Source organism: Lithobates pipiens, unplaced genomic scaffold, assembly GCF_037356315.1.
Source record: "Lithobates pipiens isolate NorthernLeopardFrog02 unplaced genomic scaffold, aLitPip1_a1.2 Scaffold_19, whole genome shotgun sequence".
Taxonomy (NCBI): Eukaryota; Metazoa; Chordata; class Amphibia; order Anura; family Ranidae; genus Lithobates; species Lithobates pipiens.
The window spans coordinates 24,729,650-24,748,079 of record NW_027507764.1 but is presented as its reverse complement, the minus strand read 5'-3'; the positions used below and the strand labels follow the sequence as shown (position 1 = coordinate 24,748,079).

General features: G+C 42.6%; 1 pseudogene; it reads right to left on the bottom strand.

Moving 5' to 3' along the window:
- Positions 1-391: 391 nt before the first annotated feature.
- LOC143997959 (voltage-dependent L-type calcium channel subunit beta-4-like) overlaps positions 392-18,430 on the bottom strand; it is a 99,433-nt pseudogene continuing 81,394 nt past the window's right edge.

Below are 18,430 nucleotides of genomic sequence, written 5' to 3'. Positions count from 1 at the left end.
AATCAAGTGCCGTCTTCCACCGATTAATGGGCAAACATCTACTCACCAAGCCAATATGACACCCATTACAAGTAGTCAAATGAGCATGGGTGACAAAGGAGATGCATTCCCCAATGGAAACGGCCCCCAAATGAACGATTCGCCAACGAAGGTTAAATCATATATCGAAGAGAGAACTCCTCATGGTGCAGCTTGTAACTGTTTATTATTAATAAAAACATATACAATTAAAGTTTAGTAAGCTTTCAAAAGCCCATGAAAGCATGGAACGCCGATCCCATTCCACCTGTGCTCCAGAAGAATAGCGAAAGTGATATGTTACAAACTAGATGACCCGGTGTGTTTCGTCATCAACGTCTGACGTCATTAGAGGATCATGCACCTGAAGTCATTAAACTTCTTCCATAAGAGATACAACTTTGCTGGGAACTGGAAGACGAATGGTTTCTGCTTTTCTGAGCTCTTTGGCTGTGGTAGTTTTCATCTGAAGTCATTCAACTTTGTTTTTCGACTGAGGAGTTTTCAGTTGAATGATTTGTGTGCCTCGTGCTGTATTGATGTAAGCTTAGTAGATCCTATATTTCATCCCAGAAGGGGTGTCATGCGAGTACTGCTTGTGGTTTGGGTAGCTCACCAGCACGCTTCTAGGTACCAAATGCTCACAGGCATCTTCTAGCTGATTCTCATCTAAGGTCACATCAAACATTTCTGGTGGGCATTGCGCAAGTTTTTCAGCAGCTATTAACTGTACATTTAGGTGTTTGCTTTTGGATTTTCAAAACTTTTGGCAGAGACAGTTTGACGTGAACAATGAAGTCTTGATTAGTTGTGGCAGATGATTAATGGTGAAAAAGAAAAAAAATGAATAAATTAAATTTCCATACCATGCTCATAAACCACATGTACAGGTGTAAATATGCAATAAAAAAGTCCATTACCACCACCAAACCAGTGAAAGTGAAGTAATTCCTGTTTCCTTGAAGAATAAAGTGCCGTCTTCCACCGATTTAATGGGCAAACATCTTAAGCCGCGTACACACGAGCGGACTGTATGGCCTACTTAGTCCGTCATACAATCCGACGGACAGTCCGTCATACTTTCGAATGAACGGACTTGACCACACACGGATGCACAAACAGTCCGTCGAAAGCTTGCTTGATGACGTGTACAGCACGTACGACGGGACTAGAAATAGGAAGTCCAATACACAGCAATGCACCCTTCCGCTGTGTAAATCCTTTCTGAGCATGCGCCATTCTTAGTCCGTCGAACTAGCCTACTCACGAGCGGATTGTCCGCTGAAACCAAAGTATGACGGACAGAATTTCGAAAAATCCGAAATACTTAGTACGCCAGACTGCACGCTGAAAAAGTCCGCTGAAGCCCACACACGAGCGGACTGTCCGCTGAAATGTGTTTCGACGGACTAAGTAGGGCATACAGTCCGCCCGTGTGTACGCGGCCTTACTCAAAATACCTATATGAGACCCATTACAGGTAGTCAAATGAGCATGGGTGACAAAGGAGATGCATCTCCCAATGGAAACGGCCCCCAAATGAAAGATCCGCCAACAAAGGTTAAATCATATATCAAAGAGAGAACTCCCCATGGTGCAGCTTGTAACTGTTTATTACTCATAAAAACGTATACAATTAAAGTTTAGTAAGCTTTCAAAAGCCCATGAAACCAGGCAGGGATGCCGATCCCATTCCACCTATGCTCCAGAAGAATAGTGAAAGTGATAAGTCACACACTAGATGGCCTGGAGCGTCTTGTCAGCAATGTCTGACGTCATTAGGGGGTCATTCAATTTCATCTGAAGTCATTAAACTTTGTTTTTCGATTGGTTAATTTTCAGTCGAATGGTTTATGTGCCTCCATGATCTGTATTGATGTAAGCTTAGTAGATTCTAGATTTCATCCCAGAAGGGGTGTCATGGGAGGTACTGCTTGTGGTATGGGTAGCTCACCAGTACGCTTCTAGGTACCAAATGCTCACAGGCATCTTCTAGCTGATTTTCATCTAATTTCACATCAAACATTTCTGGTGGGCATTGCGCAAGTTTTTCAGCAGCTATTAACTGTACATTTAGGTGTTTGCTTTGGATTTTATTCTAGATTTAATAAGCCGCTGCAAAGCTTTTGGCAGAGGCACTTTGACGTGAACAATGATCGGTGCTAATGAAGTCTTGATTAGGTGTGCCAGATGATTAATGGTGTCTGCATCTAGAATAATGAGCTGTATTGAATGAGCCAACTCAAATATTCTTTATACAGGGTATTTCATAAAGAAGTATACCGTTTCCAGATGATGTGAAACAGTAACAGTTGAAGACACGGACCACAACTGCAAACCATTAGGTAGATTTACTCATAAAGTCTGTGTCCTGCTACTGAGGGAAGTGACGTAGGTGCATGTCAGAAGACTAGTCAAAAATGGCAGCGTTTTGTGTTCTTGAATTGAGAAATGGATTACCGGCTCGATGTGTCGTGTGACTAAGGGTGCAAACAGAACATCTGTGACTGTCTGTTTATAGTGTGTTGAAACTGTATACTTCTTTATGAACCACCCTGCACTTCAGCTAAACTGGATCTGGTGTTGGAGCGTACAGTTATAGTCCTCCTGCTTGGATTATTTAACATGGACCTCTTGGCAAGAGAAATACCAGCCGTCACCCTTGTAATGGATCGCTCCTTTGAGTGATGGCCCAACTAATACTAGCAGTCTCATGGAAGGGAGAACATCATAATGGGGTATATGTTCAGTCACTTTTTGCTTCTGTTTTTGCCAATACCATTCCCCTGAGACTTGATAAAGATGTGCCACTTGATTTATCTCCACATAAAAATCCTGTCTTCTGTTCTTGCTGTATTCATATATTCTCCAGCCTCAGAGGAGTTGGAATGAAGCCAATTCCACAGCTTTCTTTAGCCTAACCACCAGTAATTTGTTGTATTTCTGTTTAATGTGTAAAATGTTCTTGGTATTGAAGAATATGACAGTGCCTGCTACAGGGACATCTTCATCCAGACCTCACAGTATCTCACATTCTTCTTTACCACAAATGCCACCTGTTTGGTAAGGTGACCTCTTGATCAGGACAACAGTATATGTGTGGCTGGGCTGTGGGGTAGAAAACGCCTCTGCCACCTATGATTAGCTGTTGGATTTGACAGGTTGCTGCTGTGATGAGCTCATGAGGGTTCTTTGGACTCATTTCCAAACATGCCTGATCTCATCCCTAAAGGGCCTACACGACGATAAGAAGACCGGAAGTAAAATTTATATTATACTGTAAGTATAGTGCACTCGACAGCCGATTCTGACTTTAGATTCAGATGATAAAACCTGAACGTGCAGGATATTTTTTTTTTTTTTATCGGAATTGAACGCAACGTCTAATCACCCAAAAAAAAAAATTGTAAGAACAAGAATACACATGCTCGGAAACAAAGGAATGCATTACCAAACAGCTCGACACATTACATCACTTCCAAAGTTGTATTGCGAGAATTTTCGTAACTTGAGCAACCTCTTCATTTTTGATATGAGACTAGCATGCAACAAAAAAACGGACAATTATCCGTCCAATAATCTCGTTGTGTGTACCAGGCTTTTCCGCGAGTTGGTCCAGACTGTATGTAACCATTATGGGTTTTGAGAAAGCGGGATACCCACAAAACATGTAGAACTCTTCTAAGGATATACATTGTTTGAATATGACGTAGCATTTTTTATGATGTCCACGAATGCAATTTGTATTTTAAATTCAATAAAGCTGTGAACTTTTATACAATTTGTCAGTTATGGTTTGCAGTATTAAAATTAAAGTCCCATTTACCTTTACCACATTTATCTTTGAAATTATGAGCACTCCATTCCACATATTTTTGTCCAATTTAGCTTTTTATCATGTTCCGTTTCAAGAAAATTTTGGAACTGTGCTATAGAGTCCTAGGAATTGACACATATTTACCTGAAGGTTAATGCAGTGCTAAGAGATACAAGTCTGAGAATTAGATTCTACTTTCCTTAAAAGTACCAGAAATCCAGAATTCTTGCCAATCATACTTGGGGCTCCATCAGTCACCACTCCTAGGGTATCTTGGATACTCAGCTGGTATATACAGAGAGTGGCTTCTGTTTCATTAAAAATGTGGACTCCCCTTGTAGTCCTTTTCAGTGGACACCGGGCTAAACATTCTTTCAACATTTCCAACTTGACCACTCTATGCCCCTGTACACACGGTCGGAGATTCCGACAACCAAATCCGTCGGATTTTGTCCGACGGATCTTGTCCGAAACTGTTGCATACACACGGTCGGAAAAAGTTGTCGGAAAATCCGATCTCTCAGAACGTGATGGCGTAATTTCGTTACGATGGGACTACGTTCAGGCTAGTAGCCAATAGCTTTGGTGTAGGAATTTGATCTGAGCATGCGTGGCACTTTGTCCGATCGGAATTCTCTACACATGATCGGAGTATGTCTGATCGGAGCATTTTGTCGGAAAATATTTCCGGCAAGTTGGAAAATTGGGTCCGACGGATATTCCGTCAGAAACAGTCCGATGCAGACCACACACAGTCGGATTATCCGTCAACGCGCTCCGATCGCACACATTCCGTCGGGATCTCCGACCGTGTGTACAAGGGCTAAGAATGAAAATAGCTAGCTGAGCAGTGTCTAAGTGGGTGCTTTCATCCAGTGCTAAAGAATTGCATATGCAACCTTCCAGTTTCTTCATCAAAGTTTTCAGCTAATTTTACTACTCTTCACATGACTGTCATTCAAGATAGGCTCATCTTTTTAACCCCTTCCCGACCAGCCACCACAGTTATACTGCGGCAGTTTGGCTCCACTGCGCGAGCTGTCATAGCTGTGCGTCGGCTCTTTAAGACGCTGTGTGGTGGCGATTTTGAAATATCATATTTATAGCAAGGTGTTTAAAGGAAACTATTCTGAATGCAGGACTTAATATTTTCAGAGGTTTTAATACAGCTAATGGGAACCATTGAATGACCCCAGGTGCTCACTGTTCAGCATATTTCCCTTTGTTCTGTCTTGTACCTGTGTAGACAGTAAGGCTCCATCCCAGCAGGGGACATTGACATGCTAATGTCGGAACTATTTGGGTTTAAAGATCAAAGGAGGTGACATTCAGGCCTGATCTATGAACATTTCTTGGGACTTGAGAATCGGCCAATCAGAGGTTGATGTAAACTCAGAGCCAATGGGTGCGTTCCATCTTCTGATTGGCCCAGAATGCATATAAAATAGGGCTAGAATTAGCTGATCTGCCCTCTTGAATTCCAGACCACCGGAAGTCCATGTAACGTATACTTGTATCTCTCTCTCTCTCTCTCTCTCTCTCTCTCTCTCTCTCTCTCTCTCTCTCTCTCTCTCTCTCTCCCTCCCCCTCTCTCTCTCCCTCTCTCTCCCTCTCTCTCCCTCTCTCTCTCTCCCCCTCTCTCTCTCTCTCTCTCCTTTTTATTATGCCTCTTTTCTATTTCTAATTATTTCTTTCTTAGGACTTATCTTGAAATATTGATAAATATATTGAAAGTGTATGTTTGTTGTAAGCATATGACCTAAATGATCTTGGCAGCCTAAGCAGCTCTGTACTTGTAACATCACTTGAGTTATATGATAAGTTCTAATTATTCTAAAGTTTCTTTTCTGTATAAATAAATGTAATTGTTTATCTTTTCGCACTGTTATCGTTCATTTTTATTCTTATGTAGACAAAGGTTTAATCACTTATTTTCTCGTATCGTTAGTCATTTAAGTGAGATATAAAAACAGCCATAACAGATGGTGCCCCTTTGTGAGGAAGCGTAACGTTTGTATGTGGAGGGCAAGACAAACTCGAGAAACGGTAAGAATTTGATGTCATTGTATGTCTGTCTTCCCTGTAGGACCATCAAACTAACAAGCTTCTTTTGAACATTGTTTATATTTATATAACCTTTTGTCTGTACTAATACTTTAATGAGACTGATTTGGAATAATGTGGATATATAAAATGAAATTGTACGTGCGAATAATGGTGAAATTTGGAATCTGTGAGAAAAGGATATGTGTCTCTGCAGGAAAGCAATTTCAGTTGACCCTTTGAATGAGATTAGGCCAACCATTGTAATGGAGACACACACCGCTGGGCATAGAGGTGTTTCCACTTGTGCAACTCCAAAGTCTCATGATTTAGAGTGACGGTGCGGTGCGACTTTGGTGTGGCTTTGAATGCGACTTTGATCCAAATGTACACTCTGGGTCGGAGTCGCATCCGGAGTCGCATAGGAGTGTTGCAGGTACCTTTTCATAGTCATTGCAACGCTGGGTCGCATAAATTGGGACTAGTGCTATTGAAAGCAATGGGCTGCGACTTGTAATGCGAATTTGTGTCCAAAGTCGCATGGCAAGTTGCATTAGTGGAAACAGAGCCTAAATTGCACGGAATGATCTTGTGTGTATAAATTGGGGCTGCAACTGACTGTTTTCATAATCGATTGGTTGGGCGATTATTTTTTCGATTAATTGGTTGATAGCCTTGGGGGAAAGCAAGGTGTATGATTTGGTTAATATGTGGGGTCTGAAGAAAAAGGCGGTTTGTTCTTAAATATTTCTATGCAGTGGTGAATGTAAATAACCATCTATATGGAGTGTGGCAGACAGAGGATGTATACTGTGTTTACTGTTTAATTCTTCCGTCAACAAGGATGTAATTTTGGGAGCGTTCGGTTAATTTGTTTTGACCGTTGATGGGGTCGGATCAATGTTTGTTTTCAACTACAGTGATGGGAAGATTTGGAGAGAATAGGGAACTTTTTGGTCAGAGGAATTTTTAGGCGGTGTGTGTGTGGTTTTCGTTCAGAAATTACGTTGATTTTAAAAACAGGATGTTAAAAACAAGTTAAATTTCAAACATTCAGCGAATGTAAATGGATTTTTCGTCAATGTTTTCTCGTCTGAGAGTTGATATGAGTGGCCAGCATGGAGCTTGGTGCAGGCCTATGCAGTTTGCTTCTGATCTGTTTCTGCAGTGCTTTTTGCTGTGCGTTTTTGATTTTCATGCATGCGATTTTGCTGCGATTTGCATTTTATTTTAGCCAGTTTGTTGTACGTCAGATTGGAGGACACGGCTTGCGGCAGGGGCGCATTGCATGTTTTTCTGCAGCCTCTCCATTAAAGTGTGTTGAACCAAAAAGGCACCTTTTTGCGTTGAGGGAGGATTCCCTTGTAGTGCAGGAGGAGCAGATAGTCACTACTATAAGGGGTTAATTTGTACTGTAGATCTGTGAAAGTGTTGTTTTTTTGTACAATAGAGGGCTCGATTTTGTTTCTTTAACCCCATTATGTTACTGGCCGATTGATCGATTTGTGAAGGTAGTAGTCAATTGATTTCATGGCCGATTAGTTGTTTCAGCCCTAGTATGAATCGGTCTTTTTGTAAACTGCTAACTGTGGATGGTAAGCTTTGTAATTAGACCTGTAAACATTGTAAATGCTACAAATCATATAGAAATGAGGTGTGCCTCAGTGGATGGCCTCCTGTACTACAAGTTTATGCCAATCATCGAGATAACAGAAGTACTAGCCCTTCATTAAGCATTTCTTTTAAAATACCTCAGAAAAGTCCACGGGGAGATTGAACTATTATAGTTTGGATAATCTCCAGGCTAATTTTTTGAAGGACTATAGTCAGAACAGGGAACATTCGGAGTAGTACGCTAGCAGCCCGCACAGGCCGTGTACAATAATCGGAGATGCGGCGCCGGTTATAGTGATAAAAGGCGCAAACCTTAACCGCTCCAAAAAAAGTAACGCGCCAGGTTCTCTGTACGCAGAGCCCGAAAAAAAAAAAAAAAAAAAAAAAACTGTTCTGACAAGTAGTGAAAAAAAAGCAGCAACGATGACAGGGGCAGGGCCTGTCAACCCAATTCTTGGCCAGAGAGTAGCTACCTCTGGGGTAAAGACAACCGGTAAAAAGGTTGGGGGAATCAAGGTCCATCGTCCATAAAGGATGGGTAATAAATATGGACCTTGGGTTATATATGCAAGATTGGGATCGGTGGACTGTAAAGAGGTATTGTAAGAAACTTAATGTACGGGAAGATCTGTACTGTGCTCATCACACTAAGATGACACGGCCATAGGACTTCAGCTGCCCAGGAGATAACAGAGCAAGGGATTTGGGTATGTCTGAATTCAGGGGGACATCCTCCACACTTAAGGTATGTACCAACAATGTTCCATCCCTGGTGTTTCTGCAAGAATAAATCCCAGGAAGGTAAGAGTTTTTTATTGCCCCCATACAGGCGGAGAAGGGGCGAATGAAATGGGATGGATCTCGGAATGAATTTCAAACTTACCAAACAGATGTTATGGGTTTAACAAGAAGTACAGGTTCTGATAGAAATGTTAATAGGTGTGATATCTAGAGGTCATCTTTGATCTAATTGTGTGAGTGTGGGTGTGGAGTATGCAATACTGATGTGTCCTGTAAAGTTTGTTCACAGCTGCTGACAGCCCACCCAAATGACCCCCATTCTTTCTGACCAGGTCAGTGAGAATGTAAAGCAAACTGTATTGACATGCAAATGACCTGAGCCAAGACTTGTACTAATGAACTGAAAAGGTGTATTTACTAAATTATGTTTGTTTTTTTCCAGAAAGGACAGGTCTGCGAGATGAATTGGTAACCGCTAGAAAGGTTTACTACAAGTTGCTAATTTTTTTCTCTCTCACCATGGTGAATACATTTTTTTGGGGGAATTATTGGTATACCATAAAACAAAAATCCACGTGGTATTAATATGTACTAAGTAATACATATTAATGAGTTGAGCTCAACTATTTTTTGGGTATTTTAAAAAAAGTGCACTATTTTTGTAATGTAATGTGATGTATATTGGTTTCACATGCTAATCTCTTATCACAGGTATATAACCGTTTTTTTTCCAGACGAGAAAAATGTAATGTTTATTACTAAATTTATTGGTGTTTTTATCCCTCAGATTCAATAATTGGGTTTCCTGGCTTACAGAACAAAGAATATCACCATCACCATAGACAATTTCTTTCTTTTTCCTGGTTTCAGCACCGATATCTAGTGGATGTTTCTATTTGTTAGCCCAATCAGCTGTGTTTTGGACTACCTAAGCGTGTGTGGTATGTTCTGATCCAACATGTATGAAGCTCTGGTATGAACGAGTTTCTTTGCACCACTGATTAGCCATGTTGATACTTGTAGTTCCATGGATTTAACTGGTAAGGGTCAGCGATTAGATGTTATCTCACAAAACTTGTGTTAAAGACTGCTTCACCCCCCTGCTGTCATTGTAATTAGGTACACACCCAGCCAGTGTTTCTTTGCAAGCTTAGCTATTTGCCTTAGGCTACAGTATGTTAATGTGCCTAGCTATCTGGGTGTCCCCAAGTGTAGTTCACAACTGGTTCCTTCCGTGTCACCATGCAATCCTAGTTTTTTTCTTAGAGTTTCCTGTTTGTCTGCTTTTATGTGGCTATTTGTTATCAATTACCTAATGAATATTGGTGTGTTTCAAGGCACACCGGTCGGCTTGTGTACCTACTACTGTTCAGTGATCACAGCGCCTTAGTCCTGAAAAGGATTTTTCTTTGCCTGTTGGCAAGTTGTGTCGGGTAGCAACAGTTCCTCGAGCTGGATATACATTATGCAATTTTTATTCTCCAATTTCCTTGCATGCGATTTACCTGCAGATGTGTAGTTTGCATACTATATGCCAGATTGTATACAAGTTGAAAGTGTATAGGTCTGGCCCCGTATTATATAGTTTGGGTTCAGTCTGGAGAAAAGTTGTGCTGGAAGTTTGTATGGGGTGCTCTTGGCTGTTCCAAGGACCCTCACTTTGGATATATGTGTGGGCATGCTGTATTCTCATCAGTTAATACCTATCAGTGTCCTCCCTGTCCTAGTGTACCTTAACTAGTGGTCTATGGCCTGCGTGCCAAGAAGACCAGTGCCCCAATGTTGCACTGTGCCACTGTCATTCATGGGAGTCTGGTCTAAAGAGTGTGGACAGTTTGTTTTGTATCGGTGAAAGATAACATGGTCTGATTACCAAATTGATACAGGAGGGAGAAGGTGTACCTGTTGGCAGGTGGTTTCAATTCGGATACTCAGAACATTTCCCATACTTAGGATAAAAGAGAGGGTTAAGGGAGACTGCCTTCGGAGTTGGAGGTGGGGCACTGGGTACCTTATAACACTACGGAGCTGGAGATACTCTGGACCACATTGGGAGGTCTTGTGCTACATATCAGGGAAGGGGTTAGTAAAACCAACTTGCTCTGTCCAGCATCACTTTGCAAGGATAAGCAGGCAGGGGGTAGTATCCAGGTTGCCTATGAGTCGTAATAGATTGGTTGATGACTCCGTTCCAGGATCATGGGAAAAAATCTAACTTGCACTGTTCGCATCCCTAATGGCAGGGATGGAACGTTGGGCAGATATTGTGGTCAATCTGGGTGCTATCCTATCAGACTCTACTGTGTTACACCCTAGAGTCCATCTTGTTCTGATGGTTTGAGTCTGGGCAGCCTCAGAGGACTGGTACTGATGAGTGCTGGAGAAAGGAAGGTGTTGTGCTATGGGAAAAGACAACAATACTGGCACAGGAGGGGGATCAGGTCCAATGGAGGCCGGGGTAGTGTCCCAACTAGTCTTAAAGTTAAAAATAATCGAGACCTGAGACAAGAGTATTGGTGCTGGTATCAAACGTCCAGTGATGCCCTCTATGCTGCTATACGGGTTGAACTGTTCTCAGCATGGTACACTACCTCAGGGAGTCTATTGCACATCTTCCCCTGTTCTGGTAATAGATATAGCAGGGACACAAGGGTGGACCCCTATTACCCCAGAGAAAAGGTTTTATAAAAAAATCCTGACATCCCTATTGAAACCTCCATCGGGATTCGGGAGGAGTTAAAAGTTGGGTAGTTGGGTGGTTTGGGGCAACAGAATTTAGATTTAAATTTAGTGCCAACAGTCTGTGCAGGGCGTAAATAGAAGGGCCCTGATCAAGGGGTTTATGATCTAAGGAGAAGAGGGTGGTACAAAGATAATAGCGGCTGGGAATAGGGAGCTGGCTGAGGTAACATTTTAGGTGGAGGCGGGGTAGGCTTCCCGTAATAAAAGTTTTTTAGGGGTCACCTAGTGGTGGTCAGGGTAGGTGCTGGCTGGACATACAGGGATGGTGGAGTTCCAGAGGTTCTGGAGCGATCCTAATGTTGAGCATGGGAGGAGGTAACAAGAGAGCTGGAAATCCGGATGTCTTAGGAGGAGTGAAGTGGACTATTTGGGTGAACTCACAATCAAAAGAGGTTAATCTAAATATCTCCAACTAAGGTTTCTTAATGGGAAAAGTTTATTCAGGTACCACCTTAGGGCCACAGCTTCTAGTAAACTCCACCCTGTTGCTGTCCTGTTGTGGGTAGCTATTAAGAGACCGATGTAGAGTATTGTGTGCATTTAAAAGAGGACCCTTGAACTATATTTTTTCTCTTTTTGTTATTTTTGGGAAAAGCCTCTAAGAAAATTTGAGCAACAAACTGCAGTCGGGTTTGACTAAATTCTAAAAGTTTTTTGGCAACCATTGTTTTATTCTCTCCTTTTTTTTAATATTCTTTTTGTACCGGACTGGTAAATTTTTTGTGACAGTGATCCGGTTCACCTGTTGATCACTAATATGGGAGAGGAGTCACCTGTTTTTATTCTTTTGTTCCTCTTTTTACATTTTTTGCTAAGTTGCTGCGGTAACAGTGGCAATGTATAATTTTTCAGGGCACCTTGTAATCATTTTTCAGAGCACCTTGTAATCATTTTTCAGGTCAGTTATATATTGTTCGTTTTTTTTATGAATGCAGATTCAATGTTCTTTGACATCTGGGTTGAAGTAGCATTAAACCTGTATGTGTTTTTATTCTTTTTGCTTACTTTATTTTCTTGTTCCTACTTTCTTTATTTCATCTTCTTATCTTTAATTACTTTAAGTGATGATACCAGTCAATTAGCTGATAATGTTCTTCTATATCTTTAAAAGTAAAATGTATTAGTCTTCTGGAACGCTTGTTGGAATAGCAGAGATGAGCTGTAAATTGGAAGGCTTTACCATTTCTGCCTTAATGTAATTCTACTTCCTGCTTTAACCTGAAGCCCTGCGAGCAGGTGTGGTGAACCCAGGGACCTGGCAATAACAGGCAGTGTTGACTATCCCTACCATCAAGGGCCATGGATGATACTGGCTGTTGCTGGGACTCTATTCCCTGTGGGGAGCCCACTATACTCGTCCACATGGCACCCCTTATAAGTATTGGGTCTCAATGGCCAACCCACTGCTCCTGTCTGGCATTCCTCCACTATCTGTACACTGACATTCTACCTTTTTTTGTTGTTTTTTTTGCATTCATGCACGACTGTCCGGAGGCTCGCCTAACCCCCACCAGAAGACATCCTTGAGACAAGTCATCTCTTGAGACAAATATGCAACAAATAGGACTCTCCTGAACTGCCCTTCACCATGCTGGAAAGTGCTGTCTCATGGTCCGATCCAATTGGAGCAACCGTTACAGGACCAGATATGTCAGGATCCCGCTCTCAATGTTGGAGTTCCGCTCTTCCAAGGCAGAGGGGCAATGAAACATTGCAGTACAGACACTCATGGTTTGGATGTGAAGTCTCACGGGCACCAGGATTTCTTTTGGCTATCTCAAGCCTACATGGAGGAGTTCCGGCGTGTTCAAGAAAGACAGAGGAGGCCGTGGTGGTGGGGAAGGATTGGGGCTTCTGGGCTGTTGTGGGTGGGTACAAAATCACCGAACCAGGGTGTCCGTTCAAGAATGAACTTCAGGGGGAACTGTGGTGGCGATTTTGAAATATCATATTTATAGCAAGGTGTTTAAAGGAAACCATTCTGAATGCAGGACTTAATATTTTCAGAGGTTTTAATACAGCTAATGGGAACCATTGAATGACCCCAGGTGCTCACTGTTCAGCATATTTCCCTTTGTTCTGTCTTGTACCTGTGTAGACAGTAAGGCTCCATCCCAGCAGGGGACATTGACATGCTAATGTCGGAACTATTTGGGTTTAAAGATCAAAGGAGGTGACATTCAGGCCTGATCTATGAACATTTCTTGGGACTTGAGAATCGGCCAATCAGAGGTTGATGTAAACTCAGAGCCAATGGGTGCGTTCCATCTTCTGATTGGCCCAGAATGCATATAAAATAGGGCTAGAATTAGCTGATCTGCCCTCTTGAATTCCAGACCACCGGAAGTCCATGTAACGTATACTTGTATCTCTCTCTCTCTCTCTCTCTCTCTCTCTCTCTCTCTCTCTCTCTCTCTCTCTCTCTCTCTCTCTCTCTCTCTCTCTCTCTCTCTCTCTCTCTCTCTCTCTCTCCCTCCCCCTCTCTCTCTCCCTCTCTCTCTCCCCCTCTCTCTCTCCTTTTTATTATGCCTCTTTTCTATTTCTAATTATTTCTTTCTTAGGACTTATCTTGAAATATTGATAAATATATTGAAAGTGTATGTTTGTTGTAAGCATATGACCTAAATGATCTTGGCAGCCTAAGCAGCTCTGTACTTGTAACATCACTTGAGTTATATGATAAGTTCTAATTATTCTAAAGTTTCTTTTCTGTATAAATAAATGTAATTGTTTATCTTTTCGCACTGTTATCGTTCATTTTTATTCTTATGTAGACAAAGGTTTAATCACTTATTTTCTCGTATCGTTAGTCATTTAAGTGAGATATAAAAACAGCCATAACAGCTGTAGCAGGCATGAGCACCCACAGCGTGTCCCAGGAGCCTATGCGCGTGCCCCGTGGGCGCAATGACCGCCAGGCACCCGTGGTCGCTCATGACAGAGCAATAACCGGATCTGTGTGTGTAAACACACCGATCTCGGTTCTGTCGGGAGAGGAGAGAGATCGCGTGTTCCTACCTAGTAGGAACAATGACCTCTCTCCTCCTCTAGTCAGCCACATTACCTCCACAGTTAGAACATAAACATAGAACACATTTAACCCCTTGATGGCCCCCTTGTGTTAAAGTGGTTGTAAACCCTTCCTCACAACTTTGTCCCATGTAAATCAGCATAAAAAACCCTAATGAACACTGCTTGAAGATATCTCCTTACTTGCTTAGTATTGTTGTATTCCTTTTTGTTCTTTAGAATGATGTTACTGAGCATGCCCAGATCTCCCCTGATTTACTGCACACTCTCTATGCCCTTTCTATCTGTTATCAGGACTTCCTACGGCACAGCACTGAACTCCCAGGAGACTTCAGACTCATTCAGAGCTTCCTCCTACACACCATGTGACCACCATGTGTAAATCTGGCCATTACTGCAGTCTTATCAGCTGAAGCTGATAAGTCTGACAAAGGCAAACATTAGACATCGGCACAAGTAAATACTATGAAATAAAACAAGTCAGCTATGAACAGGGAAGCAGGGTTGCCATAGAAATGGATTGAGAAGGAGGCTTGGTTAACAGTACAGGAAGTGCTCAATGTAAGGGCGGAAATACACTCCACTGTGGACTCAGAAAACAATACTTAAGATGGCGCTGCCTAACCCCTGGAAGCAGGTTTTTTTTTAAGTTTCTTTAAACAGTAAGTAATATGCAATTTGGGCTGGATTACAGTGGCTATAGTCTGATAATGACTTATTATAATGGACTAAATGAAGAGAAGCATCGGGGTGGGAGAGTTTACTTCCTCTTTAACACCTTCCCTGCCAGTGACATTTATACAGTAATCGGTGGCAATTTTTAGCTCTGATCGCTGTATAAATGTCACTGGTCCCAAAAGAGTGTCCAATCTGTCACTCTTTAGTTTATAGCACAAAAAATTGGCGCAGAGGTGATCAAATACCCCCAAAAGAAAGCTATTTTTGTAGGTAAAAAAGGACATACATTTTGTGTGGGTACATTGTCACATGACCGCGCAAATGTCAGTTAAAGCGACACAGCACTGTATCTCAAAAAATGTCCTGGTCAGGAAGGGGACAAATCCTTTCTGGGGCTGAAGTGGTTAAAGACTTATGGTATGCTCATTCCACAGTTGCTAAAAGGCACTTTGACACATTCTAGATCTGAGAGAGACTTTTTTTTTTTTCCCCCAATCATTTCTGTAATCCCAAAACTCGCTTTTACTACCCTGTCAGCGTCATCTGACTCTCCTAAATACCGTTTGCTGTGATTTCAATGTCTGTTCATAATCGTCCCTGAAGGGTTTCAAGCTTTTTTGCATGCTTTGTTTCATAATGTCTTCTCAATGTCTTTATTGTATAGATAGAGCGGTCTGAAATAATTTTCCACAAAGAAGTATAGCTTTGTAAACCTTAAGTCCTCATGCACACGGACGTTTTAAAAAACTGGCTGCAAAGCTAGCTCCTACACCTGGAAAAATCGGCGTTTAAAAATGCGATAAAGTAGCGTTTTTTTAAAGAAAAACACATCAAGATGGCTATAGCACTTCCAAATTTCCCACAATGCCACAGAAAACAAAGAAAATGTGTTGCAGAGCATGTGTCGTGCCATTTTGGTAGGAGAGAGAGGAGAGAGCATTTCGGAGTCTGTTGGAGTTAGTTGATTTTTCTGAGTAGTATGGATCCTGTTGTCTAGAAAATTGATGAGGCAATCCCCCTGATTATCTTGCGGAGGCAGCGGAGAAGGAGACAGGAGGAGGAGAGAAGAAGCAGACGTCAGTTTTGGGTGCATCCTATGGTATCCAATCGATTTGTCTACGGGATACTTTGCCAATATTTATTACCAACTGCGCTCATATCCGGCAAAATTCTTTAACTTTACGAGGATGTCAGTGCCGCTCTTTGAGGAACTGTTGGAGAGGCTCAGGCCAAGGCTGACAATGATGGATACTGTGATGCGTAGCTCTGTGTCACCAGAGGAACGGCTGCTAGTGACACTCAGGTAAGTGAATATACATATAGGTTAGGGTTAGGAGATAGGGTTAGTGGTTAGGGTTAGTGGTTAGGGTTAGTGGTTAGGGTTAGGAGATAGGAGATGGGGTTAGGGTTAGGGGATAGGGTTAGGAGATATGGATAGGGTTAGGAGATATGGTTAGTACTTATTTGTATGCTTTTCTCTTTAAATAACTCAAATTTTTTATGTTATCTTAGGTTCCTTGCCACAGGACAGAGTTATGCCACGTTGCATCGTTACTTCCTCCTTGGCCTCACAACGGTGTCAAAAATAACAAAAGAAACATGTGTGGCAGTATGGGAGGAATTGCATGACATTGTAATGCCAGAGCCAACAGAAGACATCTGGGAATCAGTTGCCGATACTTTTTGGGAGAAAACCCAGTTCCCAAATTGTATCGGTGCCTTTGATGGGAAACATATCAGGGTGAAGAAGCCTCCCCACTCTGGATCATCGTATTACAATTACAAAAAATATTTTTCGGTGGTCCTCCTGGCATTGTCCAATGCACACCTTAAATTTATTTGTGTTGATGTGGGAGCATATGGAAGCCATGGAGACGCCCGGATATTCCGTGAGTCAGCCTTCGGACGTTGTCTTCATGAGGGGCGACTCAATATTCCTGAAAGCGGGCCTCTACCCTGCACTAAGGAACCCAGCTTGCCATTAGTCATGGTGGCAGACGAGGCCTTTGGACTGGCAGAAAATGTTATGAGGCCATACAGTGGCTATGGTCTCAGCCACCGCCAAAAGATGTTCAATTATAGGCTCAGCCGTGCACGCCACGTTGTAGAATGTGCATTCGGGGTGTGCACGGCCAAATGGCGAGTTTTGCTTACAAGTATGCAACTCCAATGTGGAAAACGCCATTAAAGTCGTCCTGGCATGTTGCGTTCTGCATAATTTTCTGCGGGACAATGACAGGAGCAATGTGGATCTGGAGCCCACAAACCAACTTCACAGGGTTCAATTTATGGACTTGCGTTCAACGGCACGTGTCATGAGCATCCGAAACCAACTTGCAGAATTTTTTGAATCCCCTGATGGAGAGGTATCATGGCAGAATGATTATGTGTAAAGCAAAAATTTGAATACATCTAGTTTTGCTTTCTTTTTATTTTTAAATAAAGAATTTTGAAATTGAAGTTCGTTCTTTTTATGTCCATTTTTCAACGATTGTTCAACAAGTCCATAAGAGTCTGCCTTCGTGGCAAGCGTAGGCAAAGCCCAAAAAGGGCTAGCTTACGCTTGTCAGAAGGCAGAATGCCAAAGAGTCTTTTGCACTCTGCCTTCGTGGCTGTTGTGCATCATAGAAAACGCAAATTGAACTAATGTATTTTCAGTCAAAAAAGAGATTTATTTAGAACAAAGATCATTAACAAAATGGTTTTGGATCATAACTGGTGATAGGTGGGGGTGGATGCTTGCTCACCACGGGCATGTGGGGATTGGGGACGGGGTCATTTTTGGGGCTGGCGTGGCTGCACAAAATCCTGCTGGTAGCGGGGTACAGGGTATGAGGGAGGACAATGGGAGGTAGTAGGTTGAAATTCACTGTAGGGGTGTGGGGTGTAGAATTGGGTCTGGGATGGCATAGGTGGTGGTTGGCGTTGAGGAGGGGGGTGATATTGAGAGGGCGGGTGCTAGCACTGCTAAGGTCCCGGGGCCATTGGGGGATCATGAGAAGCATTATATGGATCGCTTGGCAGTGCCCCACCACTTATTTTTGCATGTCGGAATTGTGTAGCGAAGGCATATAAGCGATCCATACACATCTTCTCTTGGTCTCCCCCAATGTCCTCCAGGATGTAGTATAGGGAGCGGCAGAAGCAGGCGCGTGAGTTGCCGCTGTCTAAAAAAACATCCATGCTGCGCCTCTCCTGCCGCACTTCCTGCAGGAGTGCTAGCACTCTGTCACCTGCCTCCGAGTTGAAGGCGCCCCTCGTTTGACGTCCACGGCCACGAACACCGCCACGACCGCGCTGCTCTCCTGATTCTTCAATGGCAGTCGCTGATTCCAAGGCCCTTGATTCCTGCAAAAGAACAAAAATGTTTACATTGACATGTACATGGACAGACAGACAAGATAGACAGGCAGACATAAGCAGTTACCTCATCTGTGCACTGAACACCTCCCTCACTCAATGCATGTGGAGATCCAGTGCTCACCATGGGACTGGTGGAACTTTCAAGTTCTGCCTCTTCTGCAGCCACCTCTCTTGTTCTAATGTTCGAAGTCGTCCTGCAGACAATACAAAATGTAAACGTAACCACTTCAGCCCTGCATCATTTAGCTGGTCAAAGACCAGAACATTTTTTGCGATTTGGCACTGCGTCGCTTTACTGACAATTGCGCGGTCGTGCGACGTGGCTTCCAAACAATATTGATGTCCTTTTTTTCCGTCAAATAGAGCTTTCTTTTTGTGATATTT